Genomic DNA, 26,834 nt, shown 5'->3' on the forward strand with positions numbered 1-26,834 from the left:
GGCTCAAGAATCATATCACTCCAATTTAAAAACAAGATCATATGGCTAAATACGACATAATTCCAGAATTTGATAGAAAATGAATCGGTAAAGACACTCAGGGAGGTGCTGAGATCCAAAACTAACACTGCTCAAAGGTTTATAGCTGGTTACTGTTTTCATCAGGCACCCAGTAAAACTACATTCCTAGACATTTCTTCTTTTTCAGAAGCAGAAGAATACCAGTCATGTAACTTTAATCTGGTTCATTCACCAGAACCACTGTAAAGGACTATAGTGATTTTGAGATAATACTGTATTTACTGTATCTCCTTCATCTATTGTGAGCTAAATGTTATTCTAAAATATGCAGGGTTTTTTTCTTAAAACCAAGAAAAAAGGGAGGAAGATCACACATGTGCTTTGCAATTCTATTTCACATTAAATACAGTTATTTTCCTGCTTAAGATGTCAAATACTGGATCTCATTTGTCACAACTGTCTCAGCATATTTAGTTTTGTGGACAAATGTTTTACTTTTGCAGATAAAACCATAGTTCTGCTATGCTGCTGAAAGGAGTTTTAAAATATAGATACATATTTTGCATGGTTGTCATATATTTACTTTCAAATGCAGAGAAATATGAGTCTCTTTTCTGAATTTCACAGAAATCTATGAGCTTTAGTCTCTTGTCCTTCACTACAAGTTAGTTATGACAGGAAAGTAAGAGGCTCAATGGCACACAAATTCCTATTTCAGATTACCATTTAAAACCATTGTTTTCTCACTGTTGTTTAAAACACAATAAAGAAAATCAGCTTGAAATTTTCATTGTTTCTTAAATTAATCTGTATTCTCACTGACATGTTATTTGTCTTCACCTTTTGTCTTGAATGATTATTTATTGCTTCTGTAATATTCAAGTGATAAAAGCATGTTTACTGAATTTCTTGCATTATTTCACCTGAAATGATCATGGCACTCCTTCAATTAGCAGTTGAAAAGTCCACTACAATAACTTACTTACTGTAGTATTTTTCACCAGTACTGAGACAATGTTGTAAAACCTGATACATTTGAGACTTACTTTCTTTTTCCTGAAGAGGTGATTTTCCTCCTCAAATAGCTCAATACCTATTTCCACTCAAAGTGAACGAGAAAATAACAAAATGAATGAGAAAATAGGTGAGCAGCTGAAATAAAATATCCTGCAAATGAAGAGAATCCTGGCGGAACAGCTCATTTAAACACCACGAGCAGATTTCAAAGCATTGGCTTTAAAAATAGACTCACTCAGGATGAATAAGCTAAATATTTGAACTCCTGAAATTTATATTCGGTTTAAATATTTTGACAGAGTTTTTAGTTTAGAATGATTTTTCTATATTTCTGTGATAATGGAAATTGTAATGAAATACTTTATCTGTCTTAGTGAGAAGGCTCATCTTGTCTGACTGGCTTTTGATAAATAGCAGGAACACAGATTGGAAAAAAAATTGAACTAATAGATAAACCTACTTACAGCTGAAACCTGGTACAAATCTTGTAACTAGAAGCTCTCATTGATACAGCATTCAAAAGATCAGGTCATTAAAAAGTCTCCAGTTTTCTTTTGGTCAGAACAGTAATTTTTTGATATCTCATAAGAATTTTTTGTTAACCTAGTGATCCCATAAACCCTGACTCCAATGGTATTTTCTAACTCAGGTACAGAATCAACAAAGTAAGAGAAACTGCTCATAAATACAAACTTAAAATTTATTTTCTTCCTTATGCTGAGCTATAAGAGACACCTTTTGCCAGATAGGATAAAAAAACTCACTTTCAGTTTCGACTATTGCAATCAATAGTAAATCTTTGTAAGATAGTAATACATTTTAGATATAGCACATCTCACATTCCTGTGTGTAATGCACATGCCTTCGAATATCTGTGGTTTAGTTTTCTTCAGTGGTTTGCATTTTTATAATAAATACGTTCTTTCTACTATGCATATTTTATGTGCAGCATAACTATTACAAAAACTGTAAGACTGTAACTAAGCCCATTTAGCCATAAAATAGGTGTTTTGATGAATGTGAGAAAGCATGGAATGGAGAGGATAGAACAGCAAACAGCCAGTGTTCTTCATTACTACTCACTCTTTTCTTTTTTCACTGGGGTCCTCTTTCCAATAACAAGGTCCAGTCTGTATGGGATCTGTGCGTGGAGAGAACACATAGAATGCCAACAAGTCAGAGGACAGCAGTTGGGGATGCTTATTATGGGGTTCAATTCTTCAAAACTGACTTGTCTGAACCCATAATAGCTGGAAACATGGAGGGCTTGTTGTTCAAACAGATATGACTAAGCAAGGAAAATTCAAAATATTTGCCTTATTTTCTAAAATATTTGATATTAACATCTGTATTCCTTATCAGAAATGCGACATTGGATACAGTATTTTTTTTTACTTAGAGTAAGGTATAAGGACAAACTACCTTCTCTGCCTACCATGCTATATAGTATGTTAACATGTTAGGATCTGATCAAAATTATTTTAAATTGTTCTGTGCTACCTCTACCTTTGTTACTGATCCACATGAAACAGGTGTGGCACACAGCACAACCATTCTGAAAAATCTGATTAACCTGAAAAAACAGTCAATGGTAAGTCTTTTTGTAATGAATTCCTTCTTTTCCTAAACATAGGGAGTCATAACTATAAAACTTTAGTTTTGATATATATTCTCTTTTTAGTTATAAAAATAAAAAGGTTACTCAATTTTCATTAAATATTCGGATATTGTCCTCATAAACAAAGCCCAAAGTTAAATAGGAAAATTGTTCTAAATGGACTTGCAACCTTTTGGAAAACCACCAGAAAAACCCCCCAAAACCCCACAAAGAGGATAAAAAACCCTCTAAATTAAATTGCTTATGTTGCTTTATTCTATTAATAAGTAGCAGAAGAACTGAAGTCTTGATAAAATTGGCTTTGATACAAGAAATTAAAACTACTGCTCTTCTCAAGTAATTTCCTAAGTTTTTATTATGGCTGCATAAATGAAAGAAGTTTCAGTGCCACATATAATATACGATAGATGACTCAATATATATCTTTGATGTAATAATATTAATACCTTTGTTTCCAGATTCATTCAATCATCTCCCTGATGAAAGAGTCTGCATGCTAATTTATAATCTGTCAAGAAGATTTATTGATTAAGCTAGATTTGTTGCCTGTCTCTTGCCTGTTTAGTAAAAAAAATTTGCTCTCAGGAGGAAACCTTGTGGCTATTCTACCATTAGTCATAGCTGGTTGTCTCCTACACAGGAAAGAAACTCACAGTTCTTTGTGCTGCATATGGAATTTTGTTAATGTAGCTAGTTGGAATAGCAAAGACATATTTAACTCTGAAATATTTACTACTGGATTTTTTTTTTTAACTTTCATCATTTGTGAGCATTTGTATGTATTAAGAACAGCAATGACCATGGGAAAAGTGGAAAGGATAAAAAATATGGATTCTTCAGCTCCAACACAGAAAAGCTTTGATTAATTCCCATATATGTTTTCATGTGTCACTGAATTTCTTTACTTCAAAAAATAAATAACAGTAATAAAATATTAAAGAATGGTCTATACTCACTGTGCTTTTCATTTGGACAGAAACAATTTGCCACAAATGCTTGCCAGAACACACATTCTTGTAAAACTTCTTAAAGAGTTTGTCAAGGTAAGTAGGTTCACAATGTTAGTATCAGAGAATCACCACAGTGTTAATAATTTTAGATAAAATTCCACGTAAAAGAAGGTACTTAGGACATTTCCAAACACAAGTTACAAATCTGCAGGGCTATGATTCAGTTCAGCAAATACCATATAGCACCATGTTTAGCCATGGGAATATTTACAATGAGACTTCCTAACGTAAAGCTAAAAGCTATATAATCAATGGTTCCTACTGCTTCAGTAATAGGTGCGTGACCATGAAAGTCAGTGCCTAGTAAAAATAGAAAGGTTCTGGCTGTGAAAGAGGGAACACATTTTTTACCAGAAGAATGTGCCTCACCACAAAAAAACAACCAAAAAGAAAAAGAAAAAGAAATGAAGTAGTGAAAATAAACCCATTGATTCACTTTAAAACATCAAACATATAAAGCCATTTAGCTTGATATAATAAACAAAAACGGTCAATGACAAAATTGTGTGTATTGCTACTCATTTGAATCTAATAAAAATGTCTCAGTTATACAAGTTCTTAAACAAATGTTTAGAGAAGTAGAACTGTTCCCTTCTCACTCAAAATTTTAGCCCAAAATACCATCTGCTCTAGAGAATATGAATGTCCAAAAATGAACATATTAACTTAATTTAAAGTCACTCTAAATTTTGCAGTGATTGGGAAAAATAAAGTACAAAACTCATATATTTAGCAACAGAATGCTTTCTTCAGGATGACTTATTTACTGATGAACTTGAAATCTTCATGGTTAATGAAACAGAATCCTAACCTATAGTTATTCTAGGCAAAATAATTTACAATTTGATCTCTCTGAACTTCAGTGGACACCAACAGTCTTTGATTATTTGATCTGGTTCCAACAAAAGTAAATTAGACTGTTTTTTTTTTAAATTTAAACTGAATTTTATTCTGCTTGATGATCCATAGTAATTCCAAGGCAGTGACAACAACACAGTGATGATATGAGCCCTAATTCAATGTACACCCACTTGCAAAACCATATAGAAAATATAGCTTCTATAAAGTACATTAATACAGAAATCTGAAATGTATAAAAAATCCTGTCTATGTGCTTGTCCTCTTTGGTTTTCTGTTGAGACACTGGAAGGTCTTTTAGGCTATTGTACCATGTGTCCCTGTTTCACCAGCCATGAACTACTGCAGGAGGTTTGAGAGTATCTGATTAAATGCCTGCATGTTTCTCCTTCATCCTCTTTCCAAGTGTCTTCTTTATATAGACGACCATATCTATTTCTCTACCTATTTTGCTACAAATATGTCCTCCCTCTAGAACCAGAGAAGGGTTGGCTCTGTTTTATTCCTGAATGACAAGTCATCAATGTTACTTGCATCGTCTCGATTTAATAAGTGGGGTCACATCAAGTACATTATATCCCCAAGGCAGCAAAAATTTAACAGCTCCATAAATGTGTCAAGATGACAAAAACCTCATAAAGTTGATATAAATTTGAGTGACCACTATTCTAGATTTTCCCGCAGGTATCAGTCAAATGACTTTTCTTTTTCTTTTTTTCTTTCTTTTTATTAACAGCTTCCTGAGTTACTACAGAAGAATGCTTAAATTATAGTACAGGGCATCTCCACTTATCTTAGAAAGCATTTTAAATAAATTGATATCCATATCCTGTAAAACATGCTGTTGGCAGTCTTCTTTGTTTTGTTCAGTAGCTGAGGTAGAAATTTTAAATAAGCAGAGCAATATTTCACAGGATATGGACAAAAAAAAAAGTTTATTTAATTATTGAAAACAAACAACAAAAATTGTATCTTTCAGAGCTTCAATACTGCCTTTCCAACTCCACCTGTCCCCCAAGAAAATAAAAGTCAATATTAGAGAATACTCATAAAATTAAAAGGTAGACTTAAATTCCATAGCCCTTAGTAACAGCAAATGCCTACAAGCCAAAGACACAAAGTTATTTCCTTTCTACATTTGTCTTGAAGTTTTTTTTTTTATAGTAAGGATTACTAGATTAAAAAGAAATTTGGTAGCCTGATAACACTGTAGAAAATAAGGCGTCTGAAAACAGCCCAAGATCTTTATTAAAATCAAGAGCTAGTATAGTATGCAACATTGCCTTCAGCTCCACACCAAATTACAGACTATTAAATAACAGTAAGAGGTACTTTTCCTTTTTGTCTGTGTCTTTCCTCTTTTCCTTGGAATATGCCCCATGTTGTGAAGAATTGGGACAGGAGCAAAGAATTTTACTATTTTTGTTGTCTCACCATTTTATTTCCAAAATCAAGACAATGCTGTGACATTATCATAGAATCACAGAATATCCTGAGTTGGAAAGGATCCACAAGGATCATCAAGTCCAAATCCTGGCCCTGCACAGGGCAACCTCAAGAATCACACCATGCACCTGAGAGCATGCACTTGTCCAAACACTTCTAGAACTGTCATGGCCATTTTCCTCGGGAGCCTGTTCCAGTGCCCAGTCATCCTCTTGGTGAAGAACTTCTGAGTGAAGAGCCTTTCCCTGATGCACCCCAGAAAATTACTGGTCCTTTTGGCTGCCAGGCCACTGCTGACTTCAGTTTGCCGTTGACTAGGTCCTTGTTTGTGGTGCTGCTCTCCAGCCTTTCATTCCCTACTCCATCTGCACACTCAGGGTTGCCCACACAGAGAAACTGGCCCTTGCCCTACCAATTTTTATTAAAAAATCTGACCATGTTATAACTCCATCCTCTTCAAAACAGGTCTCTACACACTTCATGAAGCCTTGACTGCATGGATTGAACCTAGATTCCCTTAGATGTCAGTAGAACCATGATTTTACCTGTCTGCTTTTGTAGTCCAACACAAATTTTTCTTTGGATGTTATTTAGTTGCTATTTTATTTTTAAGCTCCTTTTGCTTCTCTAGTCAAAGGGACTGATAAAATCAACAGAAACTCTAATGTTGCCATTTTGATGGATCGGTGAAAACAATCTTGTCTCATGAGGTACCTACATAGAAATTCTTATTTCATACAAAGCTGTTTTAAACAGATATTTTTTTAAAAAATCAGGTAAGATTGTAGCTGCTATTGCATTCCATTAATACCTCCATTAGCACAGATGGCCCATTATTACTGCTGTTACATTAACTATTTTTTGCTGCCAGACAAAACAAAACCAATTTCAATTTACACAACAGAAGGTTTGCTGTTCATAGTAAGAGCAATATCAAGTTTCTCACAGAAAAATAATGGATACTTCCCACAGGATTACCTGAGTCTTGACGAAACTGTTAACAGGAAAAGAATTCAAGTGTAGCATATTGCTTTGAATTAGTAGCACCCATCTGAATTGTAAAAGTAGAAGGTAAGTTTCTGCTGCACCTGTTTCACACTAGCTCCTGGATCAGTCATATTTTTGAGGGCTCCCTATCTTCCCCAAATTTGTGTGTTCCACCACAGGCAAGTTCTTCATCTGTCAGCTGCTCATTAGCTGGGGTTTATTGCATGGGTTGCAGAAGTCAATCCATGATTTTTTGGCATTACAATGAGTTATGATTAGAGTGTTACCACATACCTCCTGAATGGAAGTAATGTCTTAAATTTTTATAGAACATGACTGCTTGCAATCCTGCAAATACACCTGCATGCAGATACGAAACACTACATGTATTATCTAAATTAGTCCCAATAACTAAAGTGATTGAAGTTATTAAATGCAACTATTGTGTGAATTTCACTAAATATCAACTTTATTACCTTAATTATAGTAATAATTTGCAAAGGTTTGTGATTAGAGAAAAGGTGCACAAAGCCATGGTTTTCCCTCTCAGAACTGTATTTAGAATGCAACAAATTCATTAAGGTCCTCCATTAGCTCCAAAAGACAATCAACACAGCAGGTAGTAGAACTGGCACATAACTCACGGTAGAGACATGGGTCCTGACACCCAGGATCTGTCTGAATTAACAGACAGTGTTCTCCGAATGAACACTGAGAACTAAATAATGTGCTTAGTCATTAGCAATATCTCATTTAAATAATTGAGGAAAAATCCCTAATACCTAAATACCTAAAAATAAACAAAATACTAAATTCATGCTAGTCATTTATATAGAAATTATAGGAATAAACATGCAGCATTTGATTTTTAAAAACAAGTTTCTGAATTCTATCCATCCCAGAAAGCAGGTAATCTAAAGTCATATCTGATGACATGTAAAGTATTTTTTTCAATATTGTTCCTTAACAGATTTTTTCATTTGCCTCCTTGGTTTTGTGCTTTCAGCCTCTCAATTTCTTTCCAGAGTGTCCTCTTATAATGAAATATGTAAGCAATCCCTCTTCAATTACAGTGATACATTTAAAAGAACTGGTGAAATAAAATGCTCCCAGTTTTAGTATTGAAAGAGAGAAAAAATGGTAGAGGTATTACAACATGCATGATAATTTCAGGAGGCGATTCCAAGTAGAAGCACAGTGTTCAACTGAGTACTTAGGTCTGTTAAGCTGACCACTTCAGATAGTATAACAACTCAATATTTAAATGTTAAATAACCCTGACCCAGCAATTGAATACCCAGTATTGTACATGCAATGACAATGGATACAAAAAAAAAAAGAAAAAAAAAGATATTAAATGGAAGGTTCCATTTTAAAGGATGGAAAACATTTCTTTTTAGCACGTTCAAGTGTATTATGGAGATTTTCAGTATCTACTAATACTAATGTCTTGCTAAGTATATTCTGCAGCTGGTTAATCAGTGTCTCAACCTGTACTTTTTTTCCTCTCATTTGATGAAACATAAATAGCTTGTATTACAATCACAAAAAACTGCTGGTCTGGTCTCTCAGCTTTGCTCAGCTCCTGTAAGCACCTCAAACCCCAAATCCCTGGAATTTATTTTTCCTCAAGTCCCTCATTTGTTCAAAATAGATAATGAGCTTTTTTTTTTAGTGGCATTGTAATGTACACACTTTCTTCCTTTCCCTAAATGCCACAATATCAAGAGAAAATATCACAACAAGGACAAAGTCAAGCTTGCATGCAAATCCCCCTGCTTCTATCAGTGTTCATTTGGTAAGTAACCCGTTTGCATGAAGCATGTGTGTTTATTAGCTCTTCAGACTGAGCTACTTCAATCTAAAGAAACCCATTCCAGCCTGCTTCCCCTGACCTACTGCAAGGACTGTGAAGTTAAAGATAGTAACACAGCCCTGCCAGCCAGGCTGTGCTAAGACACATAATAGTTATTCTCTGAAGATAACTTAAAGATAATGAAGTGAGACTGTACAAGATACTTCTAGTAGAGTTTCCTTACTTTCAACACTAAACTTAAATTCAGGAATTTATGGAATTTGTCCCATATGACCATTTTTGTTATTGCCCTGTAATTATCAGAGGTACAGGAAATTTCAAACCATCAATAATAAAATTAAGATGAAAGTAAGTAACTTAGTTTTTATTTATACTAGATGTTTTCTTAAATAATTAGTCTGCTGATGGGAATATTTTTCACTCTATCACAGTAAGTGAAATGAAAGAAGGCAAACAATTTTAAATATTAGGACTAAGAAGAAAGTTATCAAAACACAAACTTGAAGACAATGACTAAAGAAGCATGTAAAAGACTAAGGAATCATGTAAAAGACAGTTGAACTAATATTTTATTTTTAATTCTCCATAGCAATTGAGCTCTTTCATCCAGAAATTTTAGTTAATTCATGAAAATGTTTTACTTAATTCATCTCAAAACTCAAGGACTCTTCCTTTGCATGCAAAAAAATTCATGTGAGAATTGTAAAAAATTTTTGATAGGATTTCATACATTCCTGAAGGGTTAAAAAATGAGAATGGCAGCTGATGAGATTTATGTGTTTTACATGAGCTGAGAATATGAAAACTGAAAAATACTTACTTGCATACATTGATTAACTAAGAAGAACAAAAGCGATGCAAAACTGCTGTGATTTAAAAATACCTACAGTAAACACATGTGAATTTTAACCAATGAATTAATGAAATATGCTAACTTAGCTTCTAGAACTAAACACCTCAAGCTGGATGATTCCCAAATTCTTTCACATTTTTCAGGATTCAAATCCAGAACTTAATTTCTAAGTTAGACATCTCTATATCCTGTAGCAAACTCACTAATTTTAATCAGGTTCTCTTTTACTAAAGAATTGCATATTGCAAGTTAATTTCTAGGTACTGGAATTCCAGTCTCATTCAATTAAACACTGCAAGACTGACCTGTCTGCTCAGCCTTGCAGATGGCCCTTAGCACTTGGTTTGAAATGAGTTACAGTCCATGTTCAGCAGCAGGAGCCAGGAAAAATAGAAGAAAGAGATCAGTAGTGTGCCGGGTGAGGGAGAGTTAGAAGTACTGCAGCTGGGATAGAAAGAAAAAGGACACAAAACTGCAGGCAACCAGAACTCATTGGCTTTTGTGCCCAGGGAGCAGCTTCCCAGCCATCAAAGTTTTGAAACTGGTAACCTGATCTTGTCAATAAGCTAGGCAGAAGGAAGAGTTTTTAAAAGAGAAAAGCAAGATATAAATGCTGACATGATGCAAAAGTATAAAGAAATGAAGCATCCATTTCATTTGAAAGGAATCCACCAGTGATGTTAAATCCTAAAATAATTCACTTGCCTATATTCACAACAAGTAAATTCAGTTTGCCTAAACCTTGTAAAAAAATATATGTAAAACGCAAAAAAAAAAATAAATCCAAACAACTTCCTTGCCATGACTTAAAAACCTTAGCTCTGACCAGGACAGTGAAATAGTCTTTTGGATGCAGAAATCTTTCATTCAACAAAAAACTGGGCTTTCACCAGCTGAATTTTCTGTCCCATATCATTTAACAAAAGGACTTTACTCTCTTCAGTTTTGTTATTCCTAGTTTCTATTGACTTGTGAGAAGTTATATCATTAAACCTTTGCAAAATGTGCTGTGCATCTTGTTCAATTTCTAATAATAAGAAAACATAATAACAGTAACAATAGCAATTTTAGTAGACCACAATGATAGTGGATGATAATATCAACATATTTGAAACACAGACATTCAACAAGAAGGAAAACAAAAAAAAAAAAAAAAAGAGTACAGATCAGTGGCTTTCAATTGTAGTTTGAAGAGTTGGCCCAATGTGAGAACTGTGAATTATTTTGTTCCTATTTTAAGGTCATGAAATCGCTGTTTCCCAGCACAAAGTAAAACAGAAATATTTTTTTTCTATCTTCAGTCTGTTTTTCTCTTTTTTTGAGAATACTCCAATAGAGTAAGCTGTACACCTTCTGTTATTGAGACAACATCAACTATACTTCCTTTCTTTTACAAATGCATCATTTAACCCACTGTAATCAATACAATTGATGTTAATGTTAAACTGACAGGAACTGAATAAAATGAATGCCATGTTTCATATCAAGGAAAAAGTACAAACACAGTAAGCTTCAAAAATAATTTACACTGCATTTTCAAAAATAAAACCAATGAAGTATTAGAAATTGTATTTTATAAAAAAATTATAAAATCTTTTCAACATTAAAAAAATCACAGCTTGGTTTATATTCCTATTATAGTGATTGAACTAGGAGGGCACATGCTGTACTACACAGCTGTTGCAAATCTTTCACTTTCAGTGAACATTTTTTGCCATTTTGGTAGGTAACTAAGTGATTACATAACCCAAAGAGACCGACTAATGCTTCCTCTGTAGTTTTTTTACTTTCTGCACAGTCTAACCCTCAGACCACAGAGACCTAAAATACCATGAGACCTAAACAGGAGCTATTTTAGGCCAGTATTTAATTGACTGGAACTCAGTAACTAATTACAGATTTGCACGAAACTTCACAGAAAAATAAAGCTTTAATGAAAGACTGTTTGCTCTGAAAGTAGGGAGAGGCTTTTTTTTTGCACATGAAGCAGAGAAAATGAGTTGTTACTAAGAGTGTAAAGAGAAAATGGAAGCTTTTCATATGGCCACCATCTTTGTGCATCTCCTTTAGATGCTCTCTAATAGCTTTACAGCCCTCTTGAATTGCAGCTCCCAAAACTGCACAGAGTAATTGAGGTGGGGCCACATCAGTGCAGAGCAGAGTGTGACAATCACAACACTTGACTGACTAGCAATTCATCTATTTAAAATCAGCAAGGACAATTTTTGTGGCAATATCAGCATTTTTTACTCAATATACAAAAAAAGGTAGGATGTTTATTGCTATGTGTTTCCTATTTCATTTGACAGAATCACCGTTTTCTCCTATCTTCTGTGTCAGAAACATCTGTAGCTCAGCAGCTCCCAACTGCAAGTGTTTTACAAAGCATGAATACTATGGGTAGTGCAGGAACCTTGTCCAAAACTCACCTGGCACCTTTGTAAACATTCACTTCGGCTATATTTGAATTGATGACATGCCTAGAAATAATTGATTGGTACATATGTTAGATACAGGGGGTGTAATAATTATTAATTCCATGTATGGGTTATTCTAAACGTTAACAAGGAAGGAGCCATTTAGCAAAAAGCATAGGACCTCTTTTAAGCACTAAGAGAAAAGTTGCAAAGAATTTTAGGCAGGAAGAACTTAAAGCAAACAAGGAAATCAGCTGCAGTTGAAGAATGGAACCTTTGGAAAGGAACACTTCTGAAAATAGCATATGTACAGATATTTTCTACTGGAAGAAAAGGACATAGGATCAAGAAGGAAATTAAATGTGTCACTGATGATAACTAATGACTATTAACTCAAAGTCTTAATAATATAATGGTGGGTTTTTTCATTTGTCAGTGAAATATGTTTGTGTGTGTTTATTTCTATTGTGTATAATTTGTGATGATGACAATCCTGTAAGAAGAAAAGAGCTAGCAGCAAACCTTTAATGCAGTTAAAAGATTACCCATATTAAGTTTAATTTGAAAATCTATGGCTAGAGAAATGAATTTAAATGATAGTAGAGTACAGTTAGGACTTCCAGATATAAAAAACTCCAATATTCCTTCAATGAACTTTGCAAATCAAAGAGAAGTGCTATCACTTGGTATTTGAAATTCATTAAGAGATACCATTTTTGATGTTGAAAAATATTTCTGACTTCATCATAAGTTTTCATTTTGTATCAGTATATTATTACATATACATTACACTACCATTTTATGGAAGTATAAAGAAAAATGCACTAAGGAAGCAAGCTGCAGTAGTATTATAAAGCACTGATTCTGTTCAAAACCAAGAATTGATGCTGTTCTTTTATTAGTTTTGTTACAAATAAAAACTCTACAGAGCAGATCATATATAAACTCTGAGTGGATTTTTCAGTCCTACTTTAAAAAGTTATTTTCTAGAACTTGTATACGCAGAGATGCTACAGAACAGCAAAAAAAATCAAATTAATGTTTCTAAGAAATTGAAATAATGTTCTAAAAAAATCTGACAATATTGTGGCCTGATGTCTCTAAAATCAAATAGACTCTGACATTCATTGAGAACTATCACAGATGACTTGAAGAATATACTGCATTTATGAACAGTTATTACCTTTTTATTGAGTTTTATATCTGCAATGTTTAGTATCTAGGTGACCAAAAGAACCTGTCAGGCAGTGCTATTATTTGAATATTCCTAGACACACCTCATGTGTGTTTTCCCACAGCAGTCCTCCCAGTGCTGTGCTTTGCATTGGCAGCGGGAAAGGAGTTGGTAACACCCCAGGGTTTGGCTGCTGCTGGGCAGGGCTGGCAGAGCACCAGCGCTGTCTCCCAACACTCCCCCATCAAGGGGCTGGGGGTGGGCAGGATCCTGGTAGGGGACACAACCAGGCCAGCTGACACAAAATATCCAGAGGAGTATCCCATGGCATATGACATCAGCTCAGATATAAAAGCCAAAAAAAAAAAAAAAAAGAAGTGTAAGGAGGAGCATTTGTTTTTTGTAATGTTTGTCTTTTGGAGAAACCTCTCCACATGATGAAGCCCTGCTTCCCAAGAAGTGTCTGAACACTGCTCATGGATGGCAAGATGGCAAGTAGAGAACAAAACCTTTTTTTTTTTTTTTTTCTCTTTGTGCATGCACAAGCATTCTCTTTTGCTCCAGTAAACGGCCTTATCTCAACCTGCAAGTTCTTTCCCATCATATTTTCTCTCTCCAGGTCACCTGAGAAGGGGGAGTGACAGATCAGCTTGGTGGGCACTTGGCAAGGACAACCCACCAGACCCAACCATATGTTAATCAAAATGCAATGACTCTGTTCCACAAGTGGTCACAAAAAGACTCATTTCAAACAGCAGGCTGTGATTGGCTGTTCCAGGAAACAGTACATGGAAAAATATTTAAGGAGTCAGTCTCCTCTTTCCCTTCCCTGATTAGAAAATGGTCCCAATATCTACAAAGAAAATTCCCCTGTGAAAGTACTCCTTTCAACTTAGATTACTTTTCCACTATAATTAATAGTCAGTATCCCATATTATAATTTGTTCAAATTCTTTGAGCCAACCCACAATTCAAAGTCATAATAAGACTTCTGCAGCATGAAAAAGCCACCTTCTCATTAAAACCTTCATAGTGTGCATGGTTTGTTGTACAGCTAATGGCTATTTTGAAAGAAAAATAAAAGAAGAAACAATAACTCATAAAACTTAAGTCTTTTCAGAAAAAAAAAGTACAAAATTCAGGAAAACAGTCCACCACAGATATTAAGCAAACCTTTGTCATTTCTTCTAATGCCATTAGCTGTCTAGTATGTGGTGTTTGCTCTTACTATTCATCACCAGTATCCTCTATATCAAAATCACTAATCTTCTAGCAGTTTTGCAACACTAAATTCTAAAAGTTCTTTTATGAATTTTAATTTATCTTCAGCATAAATAATCCAAGGCTGGCAGGTCTTATTCTTAATTTACAATTGAGAGATACAGCATATTGAAAAGTGACCTTGCACAAGTTTGTGCAGAAAAAAAATCTGAACAGAAGCCAAGTGTACCTCTCAGGAGTTTCTTTCAAAGTCTAGCAGCCATACTCCCTTTCTGCATTTCTTGCTTATGTTTGCCAAACTCACCAGCTATTTGTGCTAGCTTATTTTCAAAACAATATAAATTTCTGGGCCAGGAGAAAGTAGCACCTTACTGCTCTGTAATCAGTACAAGCTGTTTGTGTTGTATTTCCATCTCATATCCCTAAAGACGTAAATATTTGTTTTCCTTATCAATTTCTTGGATCCTCTGAGCTAGTACATTAAGGAAAGTATCAGACTGTAGTTTCTGCTAACTGATGAAGCTATTTTTCTATGCTGGATTTGTCCATGCAACCTGTTGTTTTCTAAACAATTGTGTTCAGGAATTGATCCAATATGCCTAATGTGTTATCTCACTGACACAAGATAAATTTAGATTTTTCAATTCAGCAGTGAAAGGACCATAAGCAAGTCAGTAGATTTTGAGCTACTTTTGAGAGATGAATATATTTCCTCCTCTAGTATAGTAGCCTGTTGGGCAGTTACTGTTTTAGTTGTCAGTACACTCTTCAAAATTATATTCTGTGTAGTGACAATCCCCAACCTTGCTTTCTGTCTCCTTCATATCACCACATATGTCCATTTCTGAAAAACAGATTAAAGACTGTGCTAACAGCACAAATAGTGAAAATACTATTCCTACAAAAATTCCATCAAATTCTGAGATATATTTCAGTTACAGTAGTCCTAAAGTTGCATTCTATTATCCAACTTGGGAAACTCTTTTCTTCTATTAGCTCTACGGCCAAAGGATCTTTTTTTCAAAAACCCTTTGCTTCCTGCTTCATTTCTCTGATGAAACCAAAATTTTTCAGGTAGCATCAGGAAAATAATAATCAAAAATACATCAGGACCCCCCTTAAATCTGTAAAAAGGTCACTTGGTGAAATGAGGTGAAGAGAACAAACATATTAGAAAGGAGGAGAAAAAGAGAGAGAGAAAAAATTAGGTTTAATGCTCTGAGCATCCAGATGATAATTTCAGAAAATGCCTCTCTGGAACGTTCCTTCTTTCCAGCATACAAAATCACTTCCCCATTTCCATTACAACCTTGTCACATCAGGTAAAGAAGGAACAGACAATTCTTAAACAGAGCACCATCAGATGTAGCACTCTAGAACTGAATGAATGTTATAGTCCTAAATGTGTTTAGTCAAGGTCTATCTCAGAGGCTGTAAAACACATTCCCACACACTGGAACAACCCTCTTAAACAAAGGATAAAAAACCAACCAACAAAACTGCTGCCACTGTATGGAAAACTCACTCTCATATTTCCAAAAAGCAGCAAAATCTTCAAGTATTTGTGCTGTAACTGGGGATATTACTGCATTCCCTGCTCTAACACGGTGCTCTTTAGCAACAATTGTCATCTGAGCTGTTTAGGGCACATCACAGCAGACCATATTCCCCAGGTTCAGAACACACATCTGGAGGTGCAGCCATGTAGAGTGGCAATGTTTTAATCTAAGCATTTCATAAACCAAGCTGGGTTTTTTCTTGCCTTAGTGAAAGTCAAGCAGTGCTGATTTCGGGTCTGTGTTTTATTAGAAATTAAATCCTCTTATACATGCACTCTTTATGAACAAGGTAGTTTGCTCAATAGCAATGTTACTTAGCTAACTCAAGATAAAATGGTAATAAGGTGTGTAAATTGAAACTATTTAGCTAATTTGTTGGCAAGGGAATCACTGCTATTCTCAGCTGTGAGATCAAGGCAAACTTCTGTTTACATTAAAATAAACCATGTTTTAATATTGGAGGAAATGTTAGAAAAAACAAACCAAGCATACTTAATTTAGGTCTCCCAATCTAAAAGTTTCCTAAGCAGCTTCCAAGTGGATAGCATATATAGCTCATCAAAACCTTTATGATGAGATGGATTTGCAAGCATGTTTTGTTAAATCAGTCTATAATTAAAAAAAATAAAATCAATACAGTATTCTTCTTGCTCATGTCAGAGTATCTGGTATTGTATTCTAGAACCTTCTGTGACAGTTTTCAGCTCAATTCTCTAATTAATTTCCTCAAGCATCCTGATAAAATCTATTCTTGCTATAACAGTTTACTGACATTAGTCTTTAACCAAATTCAAATTTTGACATGCCATCAGCAATACAGAGAAAGTGAAAGCAGACTGCTGAAGGCCATAAATTATCTGTAGGTCTACCTGCACAAGGCACTTTGTCATTCTGCCCAGACCAGAGAAGTCTGCAGCATGTATCAGTTGTAATTCAAGGTGACCTCCATCCGTGTACTGTGTTATTCCCCACTCATGTAAAAATTAGATGTTCCATTCCCATCTTCATGTCATAACTATTGCCTATGAATATTATACCTACTTGGAAAATTTCATCGATTCCCAGGGGACAAGCATGGACATTAACATTCTTGTCAAAGAGATTATTGGATTTTCAATCTACTAAATACAGAAAGAAATCTCCAGCAGAGATTGGTTTTGCCTCAGGTATGTATTCTGGTCATGAAGGTCCTTTTTTTTTTTTTATGCCTTGCATTTGATTACAGCAATATATCTCAGAATATACAGCAAAAAGGAAAAAAACAAGTCTGAAGTTGCTCAAACATCCAGTAACACATAATATACGTATAAATATCACCTTTAGGTGTTCAGGATTTACTTCGTACTTTTAAATGCTCAAGTGAACCAAGGTTATGTTATTACTGGAGGCAATAGCATAACAACAATCTTTGTAGACATACCCAAGCTAGTCTAAAATTAGCTGACTCCTGTATGCTACTATTGTTGCCATAGCAGCCTAGAGCTCAGGATTTGTTATCAATGCCTCAACGTAGTTGTGCAGCCACAGGGAGACTCATGCACGTCAAGTGTGCGTCAGCGGAAGTATTTTGAACATAGGTTTGGCCACATCACATAATTAAATGTAATCTTACCGTTTTTAAGTAGTTTAGTGTAATTCATAACTGAATTCCTTTCTGGATTCAGTTCTCACAGTGACATGGCCTACTGAATAATTTTATGAACTATTCTGAATACCAGAAGTTCACTATTTTACACTGAGATTTCATTAAAAAAAATTACTCTCCTCTGCCATTTTTTTCTTTTCTAGACTGACTGTTACTATAAAAGATGACTAAATCATAGTTTGTAGTCTAAATGTACTCCTCCACACAAAAAAAGCTTTACTGATTTAAGCTCAAGTAAATGTAGTAAAACAGTAGAACATTCATTCTAATTATAAATAAATAGAGGAATCTAGCTGTAGTAGACCAAGAGCGTAGAACTATTTAAATTTCTCAGTTGTTTCAATTTCCCAGTTTCTAAGAGTCAATACTCTTGGGATAACTTGGTTTTCTTTGCCTAGTACCTTAACCAATATTTCATTATAAGAAGTTTCCAGTCCCCTATGTCCTTGGTAGAAACATGATAGTTACTTTTTTGTATCATGCCAAAAAAGGGACCTCAAATACAACCTTCCTGAAATATTCTTAGTAGTATGAAATCAGGAATGCATAAATAGAATTGATATAAAATCAGGAATATATAAATAGAATTTAAATTATTTCCTGATGATTTGAGGAAATACTTTAAATTCTGCCATTTCAGCTTAAAAAGGCCAGTTTGGGAGAAAACGCTGCAGCTGACTTTCAGTAAGCAGAGACAGTAAGATGAGTTTTGGATGTAGCAATTAAAAGGTGTTGCCTTATGTAATAACTACTCTTTCTTCTTTCCTTAACCATGCAATTACTGCTATCACACAGATAACTTGGTACCAATAAAGCCCTAAAATTTTTGAATCATTGGCTGGAATAAAAAATGTTAAAGAGTAAGGAAACTACGACTTACATCTCAGAATGTATCCCTGAATCTCAGGTCTAGCAAGACATTTAGAAACCTGAAGTTATCTGAAGGATTCACAGATTCTTCAAGGATAATTTTACACATTGTAGGAAAGAATCTGAGCTCCCCAAGGAAGCTTATAACTTGCACCTACATTTTTCTTTGCTGATCTATTTCCTCTGAATTTTAGTCTGAGATACAGTCATCTCCCCCTGAAAAGAAATAGCACTTTGATTTTTCATCTAGCAATAGAGACTTTCGCACAAAAGCATCATCCTTCACATGGCAAGTGAAATACCTAGTGGAATTGCAGACAAAAAATGATGTGGAGAAGAAAAAAATAAAGAGATGGTCCTTCTTTTTCAAGCATTTCCTCCTCTATTACAGAAAAAAACCTGGAATGTGCCAAAATCTAAGATAACCTACAAGACAAAAGGTTTTCCCTTTACCCACTGTATTCTAGGTGTACTATGAGTTCAAGCAGCATAACAAACTCATGTCCTTGTGTTGTGGCAAACACAAAGATACAATAAAGATGGAGAACCTGAAGAACTTGGGCATTTAAAAATATAAACAGCCTTTTGGATACATTTATTAACTCAAAAATAAAGAGGTTTTTTTTTTACTTTTATGAAATCTTTTAGGTTACACTAAATGAGTTTCATTGATATGATATGAAACACCTTGCTTGTGTTATCAGTCTTTCATTTCCTGTTTTCCTGAGGGTAGGGTATCTTCTGTCACATGTAGCAACAATCATTCACTTTTCTCAGGTATTCTATCAAATATTCATTCCTATGGCATTATCATGGCATTAATCATCTCACATCCTTTGCTTGGGGTTGAAAGAGTTCCCTGAAAAGTTTTTATTGTGCTTTCTTTCCCTTGTCTTTGTATTACAAAAATTTACTTCAATACATTCTAGTTTGAGTCAGGTAACAGCATTTTGTCTCATGATTTTTATTTATGGATATTATTAATGATATGGCACTGATTAATGTGATAAGAGTAATTAACATAGATAACTGTAACAGTGATTATTGAACAAGACAAAACATCTAATGCAACCAAATATTAAGCATAGGGTTGGATATCTCCTTTAGACTTTCTACTGAACACTTGACTTATGTCTTACAGAGCACTTTTATACAGCCAATACATTAAACAAGTTGCCAATGTTGAACCAATTGGAAAAAGAAGTAACAGACAAGGACAATAATTTTTGCTGTCTTTTAACTTTGTGTTTCTCCCTTCCCAGGAAAAGGAAATTTCAGGCTTTTAATCAGCCAGAAGTGCATTCCTCCCATTGTATACAGCACAGTCCTTTTTCTTTTTGTCCAAGTGCTGCACCAAATCTTCCTCACTTGACAAATGCTTTCTTTTACGGGAAAAGGAAGGACTAAGAAATATATATGAATCCCTTTCCTATGTAACATTGAAATTCTTTGTGGATAGTTTCTTATGATTTATTTTCAATACAGAGAAGATATGAGAGTTTGATTCAGAGAATTTTAGGGGCTTTTTTGCGAATACAACATAGTGAAGCCAGTAAGTTTTGCTGTAACGTATCTAGTGGTTATGGTACTGCAATAAACTCCAGCAATCCATAGCAGCAATAATCTGGGGTGGTTTGCCCTTTATATCAGTGTAATTTTCATTTGGTGAGGATGAAATGAAAGAGTCAAAAAGATTGAACAAAGATGCTCAACTTTCTGACAGCTTTCCAAGGATGTTGACACTCTCCATTCTCCATATCTCTTTAAATCATGCTTACTATTTGCAATATGACTGCATACTTTTATGTACTACAAAACAACAAAAAAAAAATCAGTTCATTATTTCAAATTATATATATATATATATATATATATATATATATATATATATATATATATTAAACAAAGCGTTAAAGGAGACAGAGTTCTCATATACTCACTCACACACGGTAGCCGGGCTGTCTGACAAGTACAAACTTTTAGGTAATTACAGGGGTTAGTGCACTTCATGACCTCATCCTAGTGCATCTTCTGAATATCCACCTGTGCCTAAATACACAGCAACACCTGGACAACCAACACTTTGATCTGTGCATCAAGGAGAAGCATGAGAGTGCAACAGCAATGATAAGTCAGAAACCAAGAACCGCCACAGAACAGACAGAGCCCTCGTGAACAAGGTCACAGTCTCACCAGATCCAAATAGGCTGAAATTGAATAGCTATTCAGGGATCTCAGCCACAAACAGCAAAAGATGATCCAAAACAGACTGAAGACAAAGCAACCTGCAAGGTAGTATATGGTTCATTCAAAATCAGTCAGCAAGCTGAGCTAGATCTAACACAGTTCAGAAAAGATCTCCATGCCCAGGACATAAATGAACTTCCTACAGGATGTATGGGTGCATGCCTCAGTTGAAGCTGGTCAAGATGGTTAAGATTCAGTATCATGCTCAAGAGCCTGACAGAACGCCACTCACACGGGCAATATCACTGCCAAAATTTCTAGAGGCTTGATTTGTGTTTCCATTTTTTAATTTGTATGACAGCAGTAACTGATACGGATTCAAAGCTGAAAAAAAGTGTCTTCAGTTCAAGGATATGGGGGTGACAATAGTATGAAAGAAACCTCTGAAGAGCCCTTCTTTGGTAAGAGTCTTATTTTTATGATAGCAGGTATCTACAATTGTGTCCATAAAGAGCTTCAGGGATTTTTCCAGTTCTAATGCAGTTCCTCAAGTGAAGTGGTCAGCCCAGCAGTACAGACTGTGTAACATCTCACTAGGCTGATGCCTGTGATGCCAAAAGTCTATGAGAATTAAGCTAGTCTAGCCTAGGATTGTATGTCCCATGTCAGTCTGAGATCTTGAACAGTATATGAGCACAGTACATATATCAAGATATATGCTGAGCTGCCAGTGTGTTGCTTGGCTGACCAGAATTACTGCTTCTTGCATCATGTAATTTTATATATAGATTTATTTTTATTTATATGTGCTTAGACAACCTTATGCATACATCACAACCTGGTTTTTTCTTTTGAGACTCAAGGAACTGATGAGATAAGCGCAAGTCTAGGTATCTATTACAAGTGGTTCCCTTGCTGTTTTGAGCCTGGGTGGTAACTATGTTTTGCCACTTGGTCAATCTTAATAATTCATTATTCATTTGCATATTTCTAAAATAAATACTCCTGGAAGTGTCACTGAAGGTTTTAATTGTTTTATTTTTGTTATTTTTTGTTCTGTCTAATAAACATTTGTTGTCAAGTAGAGGAAAGGAATAGTAGATTTGAGAAAAAGATCTCTGGAAAAACTTAAGGCTAATCAATTACAGGATGGAATAAGGCAGTTTTTAGGAGGTTTCTGGTCAATTGAAGTTGCTGTTTGAAAGGCAGCTGACATGAAAATAAGGTATTCTGTCACCAGATCATGTTGCTTTGGGCTCAAAAGGTTACAAACTATTAAAAGCTTTCTGTGAAGAGGGAGATATTTTTCCATGTTTTTTTCAATCCTTCTATAGATGAAACCACCATAACAAATAGTATTTGCAATGATTTCAATAGCAGAGATTTTGTAGCCCTCCTCACCTTTCCTCGCATCTGCTAAGGAGACAGGCAAGAATTCACATAGCGGATTTTAAGACTGTCTTCAAATTATTTCAGATGTTGACCAATATTCATCCACATGAAAGATTCTGTTCAGTTCCCCTTCAATTAAAAACACACACAGCGTTCTGCTCTGCTAGTTCCCAGGTTTCAGCTACTTTCTTTCCTGCCTTAGCACAGGCAACTCTGGCTGATTAAGGAAATAGATGTTTATATTAAGCATTTGGGCCAAACATTACGATCCTCTGAGAGTCATAATGGAGGCTGAATGCAAGGCAGAACATTCTGTTTCAAGTAAGAACATGTATTTATTTTTCTTCTGCCTCACAAACTCCATCCTAATTACAGCTGGGCATAAACACAGTACCAGCAAAAGGTGGAGTTCCTGATTTGATCTGAACTTTTGAGTAGGCAATATTCTCTAAGAAAAAATACCTCAAAAAGAACCCATAAAGGCATAATTTTTACTAGAATCAGACTGGAGGGAGAGAAAACAACAGAATAAGAGATTCTGCTGTCTGACAAAACACAGTTGTACTTGTGGAATAAAAATAGGCTGACTACTGTGCAGACAGCTCAGACATGCCAGTTTGGTCAGCATGATGCACCCTGAGCCACTCAGGAGGACAGCAGGGGACTCATGAATTTTCAATGCCTTACCAAAGTGCCCATCTCAGCTAGACTATTAAATCCATTTTAACCATAACCTCATCATTAACTACCCACCCACACACCACTGTCTACAGGTTCTCATGTGAGATGCACATGGATGAAATGAAACATTGCACTTTGCAAGAACAGCTGCTTCTGTCAGTTTTCATTTCCAACACAGAGTATTTCTTAGAGTGTTTCTAAACATGTGGTAGCAGAAAATGTATACATGGTGAAAGAATAATAAGGCACTAAATATTCTATACATCTTTAAATTATATAGCAACACTTCTAAGTTACATTTAGAGTACCATGTATTATTTAAACACTCCAAAAGTAACCTCTACCTACATGTCTGTATTTTGCATTCTAAAATGTTGTTTATGCATTCTATATTTAAATGTTGATTTCATGGAGCATATCCCTGGAGCGGTTTCTCCCTGAGCTCCTGGAATTAATAGATTACAGGGTCAGTGAGACTTTATGCAAGTTTTTTATGCTCTTGGAGAAGCAAAATCCCATTTTGGTAAAAAATTCCAACCTCAAATCCATGTATACATCTGTCTGACTGTCTGGAAGAGACAAGAATACTGAAAATGAAAACCTGCATATAGAAATATACATTAAAGATGCCAAACAGAGTATCCAAATCACAAACAGGCATTTCTCCCTCCATTAATCTCACTAGTTTCCACTCCTCTGTCCCATTTTCTCCTTTTCCTCTCCATTTTACCATTCTCAATTCCATTTTCCCTTCTCCAACATTTATCCCCTTTTGACCCAGCTTTTGTTGCTCCAGGCTTCCAAAGCCACCACCTACTGCTTTTTCTATATCCGAAAGTCATTCAAGGCATTTGATTTTTCTGTTGCCTCCGTTATGAGCAGAGGAAACAGAGACTTCTGTCCTCCTTCCATCTGCACTCCTGTCCAGCTCCTCGGTGGTAACAGAGCATTGTCTTGTCTGCAGTGGGAGCTGCAAGAAAGCTAAGGGCAGTCACTCTCTGCCAGTAATAGAACATCTCAAAGATTTTAGCTTCTAGGCAAAGCACACGGAATTTTTCTGGCTTAGACACATTTGAGTAGATTCCACACAAGCCAAAAGGCTTTTATTCACAGAAACCATTTCACGGTCAAGTTTGAAATTCTCACTTCATATGCACAGATGCTAAAATTATGCTGCATATAACAATAGGAAATGATCTAGTAAGAATAAAAATTTTTTTGCATATAAAATTAAATAATAATGACAGCTTCAAATTTTCTTTTCCTAACAAAAGGATTTCCTTTTTTCCTTATTGCAAAATAAGATATTTGCATCCTGGCCTTGCGAGGATGACCCATATAGGGTTACATTTTTATAAATAGTTAAACTTTAGGACCGGTGCATGACATGGAAGCCATCAACCCTCATGTTTAGCATTTGGCAAAGTTACAAGAGAGAAAAGCCTCAGAGTGCTTTAACAAGAAATTAATGTTAATGGAGAATCACAGAGCCCACCCTTCCAGGAACACAGAGGTAGCTTTCATTGCTTGTAATCATTCTTAATTTACTTTAAAGGTTTGGGAAATAATTTTGCATGACTATCTGTCATCTTGGCTGCTGCTTATCAGTAAGTGTCAAAAGATCACACAGAGTTTATATTTGTAACTATGATTTCACCTGTCATAGTGCAAAACTGCTAGCCATATAAGGGGCCTTGTTCTCATAAGCTGTATATAAAAAATATCCTTAAACCAATTAAAATAGTTAATGAAAAATTTACTACAAAATTATTATTTTATAATGAGATTAAATATATTTTTCTGAATATGTTGTTTGAAGAATAAGATAGAAGAAGTGTATTGAATTAAGAATTGGACACAATAAAAATAGAGCCCACCTGAAAAGCATCATCTCTGCTTGATTTTAAACTGATCCATATATGATGTGAGCAATTACATTTTAAAAGTGTTGATTTTTTAAGTAACACATATAATATGTAAGACAATTATGTCACAAATTATTTGCAACCATAATACAAGAACCCTCAAGATGTGATTTAACAAAAGGGAGAGAATTTCAAGCATGCAATCCCTTCCCCTTACTCTCCTCCCAACACACCCTTGTGGAGTAAAATGAAGAGGTGATGAAGGACTAGCAAGAAAACAAAGTTGTAAAACAGAGAGTTTGGAAGTATAAAGTAACACAATAAGAAACAGAATATGGAAAAATCAAAGAAACTATTTATTAGGAGATAAATAAATGAAAATAAAACTTTGAAGATGAGAATTAATATTACAAAACCAATAGGTTGGACAAAATCAAATGGCAAAGGGATGGAAAGGGAGGATGAAAGAAAATTCTCATAAGCAGTATGTACTCTGAAGGACTGTTGACTGATGAGGAGACATAGCAGACTAAAACAGATATTAAAAGGCAAATACATAATTCCCCTCACACTGTCTATTAATACTAAATGAAAATTTTATTTCAAAATACATATTGGCAATTACTTTGAAATTGTTCACATAATATGTCCTTGGAACATTTTTGTGTGTGCCTATAAATTTACTAGATGCTTACTTGTACATGGGTTTAAGTCCTCTTTATAGATAATTAAGATAGCAACTGTCACTGCACATATCTGAAATCTTGAGCTGCACTTTCTATTAGCATTGTCATTAAGTGAACCTAAAATAGCCAGTAAGAGGTGAGGGCATTTCACAGAAATGACTTGTCCATACCCTATTTCAGACTGAGTGTAAAACTAGTGGCCTGAATTCTGAGGAGTTAAAGGGTTATCTTTATGAAGGCTAAATGAATTGGAATTTTCTTTCATCATCTGTCACAGGACAAATACATAGAATAAACCCAAGAGCAGGAAAAGAAAGGTTCTAAACATCAAAATGGGTCATGAACATAATTAGAGTCTCCTTTTTGTGGCAAATATTTCAAATGGAAAATGGTATGTTGCATGTCACTGCACTCTTTGCAAAAGAACTTATCAAAACAAAGAACTGTGGTGAGATATGACCCAGAAAATCAAACCAAACCAGCTTTGGTGAGACTGACCAAATTGCAGCATAATAACAACTGCTTTAAGTAAAGTAATACAATGACACAAAAGAGTGTAATTTAAATTTCCGCATTCGTGACGAATTATACTTGCTTCTGGATAAAAAACATCTTATTGTTTAAACACTTTCAAAGGGACAGTTAAAATCTTGATCACTCTTTTTTCTCCATCAGTTAATTTCACACAGGAGAATTAAATAAATAGATTACAATATGTTGACTTGCATGGATTAGCACTACTACAAAAAGAAGTCGTGTTATTTTGAATTGTAATGGTTCACAAAGTAATTATCTTTTCTTCCTGCAATTTCAGGTCTTTAGGTAATTGATTTTGTCTGTAAATATATCTATCAGTCTTATTTTTCTTAATGTCTGGCATATTTACACCATTTCTGTTTACTCTCAGGGCCTGAAGTTTGCACTCTTGCCTCCCAGGAGTACAGTGGCCTGTGCTCAAGGACAGCTCTCTGATAAGGTGCTAACCCAAATTCACACTACCCTGAAGGAAGAGCTACTCAAGAGAGAACCTTATGGGTGTCTTGCAGGGAGGGACCTGCCTCTGCTTCATTCAGGAGCTTCTTAGGCCACCCTACTGACCCTTGCTTCTGTGCCTTGCCTTTGTTTGCTCACATACCTTTCTGATCCAGAGCTGGCACTACAGACGTGATGAGAGACCTCTGGGCTGTGTCTGATCCTCACCACCATCACTGGACCTGCAATGAAGAAAGAAACAAAAACCAATCAGACACAATGCATGAACTCCATACAGGCGAGGTGAAATATAACAGTTATTGCACATTTCTGAGTGTTATCTCTAGCACCATACTGTAAACCTGAGCTGTAAGATTCTCTGCATCCCTTTTCATCTGATGCCCTGCTCTCTGCGCTGTCTTTGCCTGCCTGTTTTCATTTAAACAGAAGCTGCTACAAGAAATTGCCAATGGCCAGTTCTCCCTTGCTCCCTTCCTGACAAATAGGCAGTGATATTCTGCCACCACAAAATCATCTGG

The 26,834-nt window shown here is 35.1% G+C and overlaps 1 long non-coding RNA gene across 1 annotated transcript in view; it reads right to left on the reverse strand.

The window, feature by feature from the left end:
• LOC119700120 overlaps positions 1-26,573 on the reverse strand; it is a 38,810-nt gene extending 12,237 nt beyond the window's left edge. Inside the window, exons 1-2 of the long non-coding RNA XR_005256673.1 lie at positions 26,459-26,573; positions 2,122-2,179 (exon numbers count right to left, since the gene is read on the reverse strand). This is a non-coding gene — a long non-coding RNA (uncharacterized LOC119700120). The remainder of the gene's footprint in view (positions 1-2,121; positions 2,180-26,458) is intronic.
• Between the last annotated feature and the right edge of the window lie 261 nt (positions 26,574-26,834).

Source organism: Motacilla alba, chromosome 4 (genome assembly GCF_015832195.1).
Source record: "Motacilla alba alba isolate MOTALB_02 chromosome 4, Motacilla_alba_V1.0_pri, whole genome shotgun sequence".
Classification (NCBI taxonomy): Eukaryota; Metazoa; Chordata; class Aves; order Passeriformes; family Motacillidae; genus Motacilla; species Motacilla alba.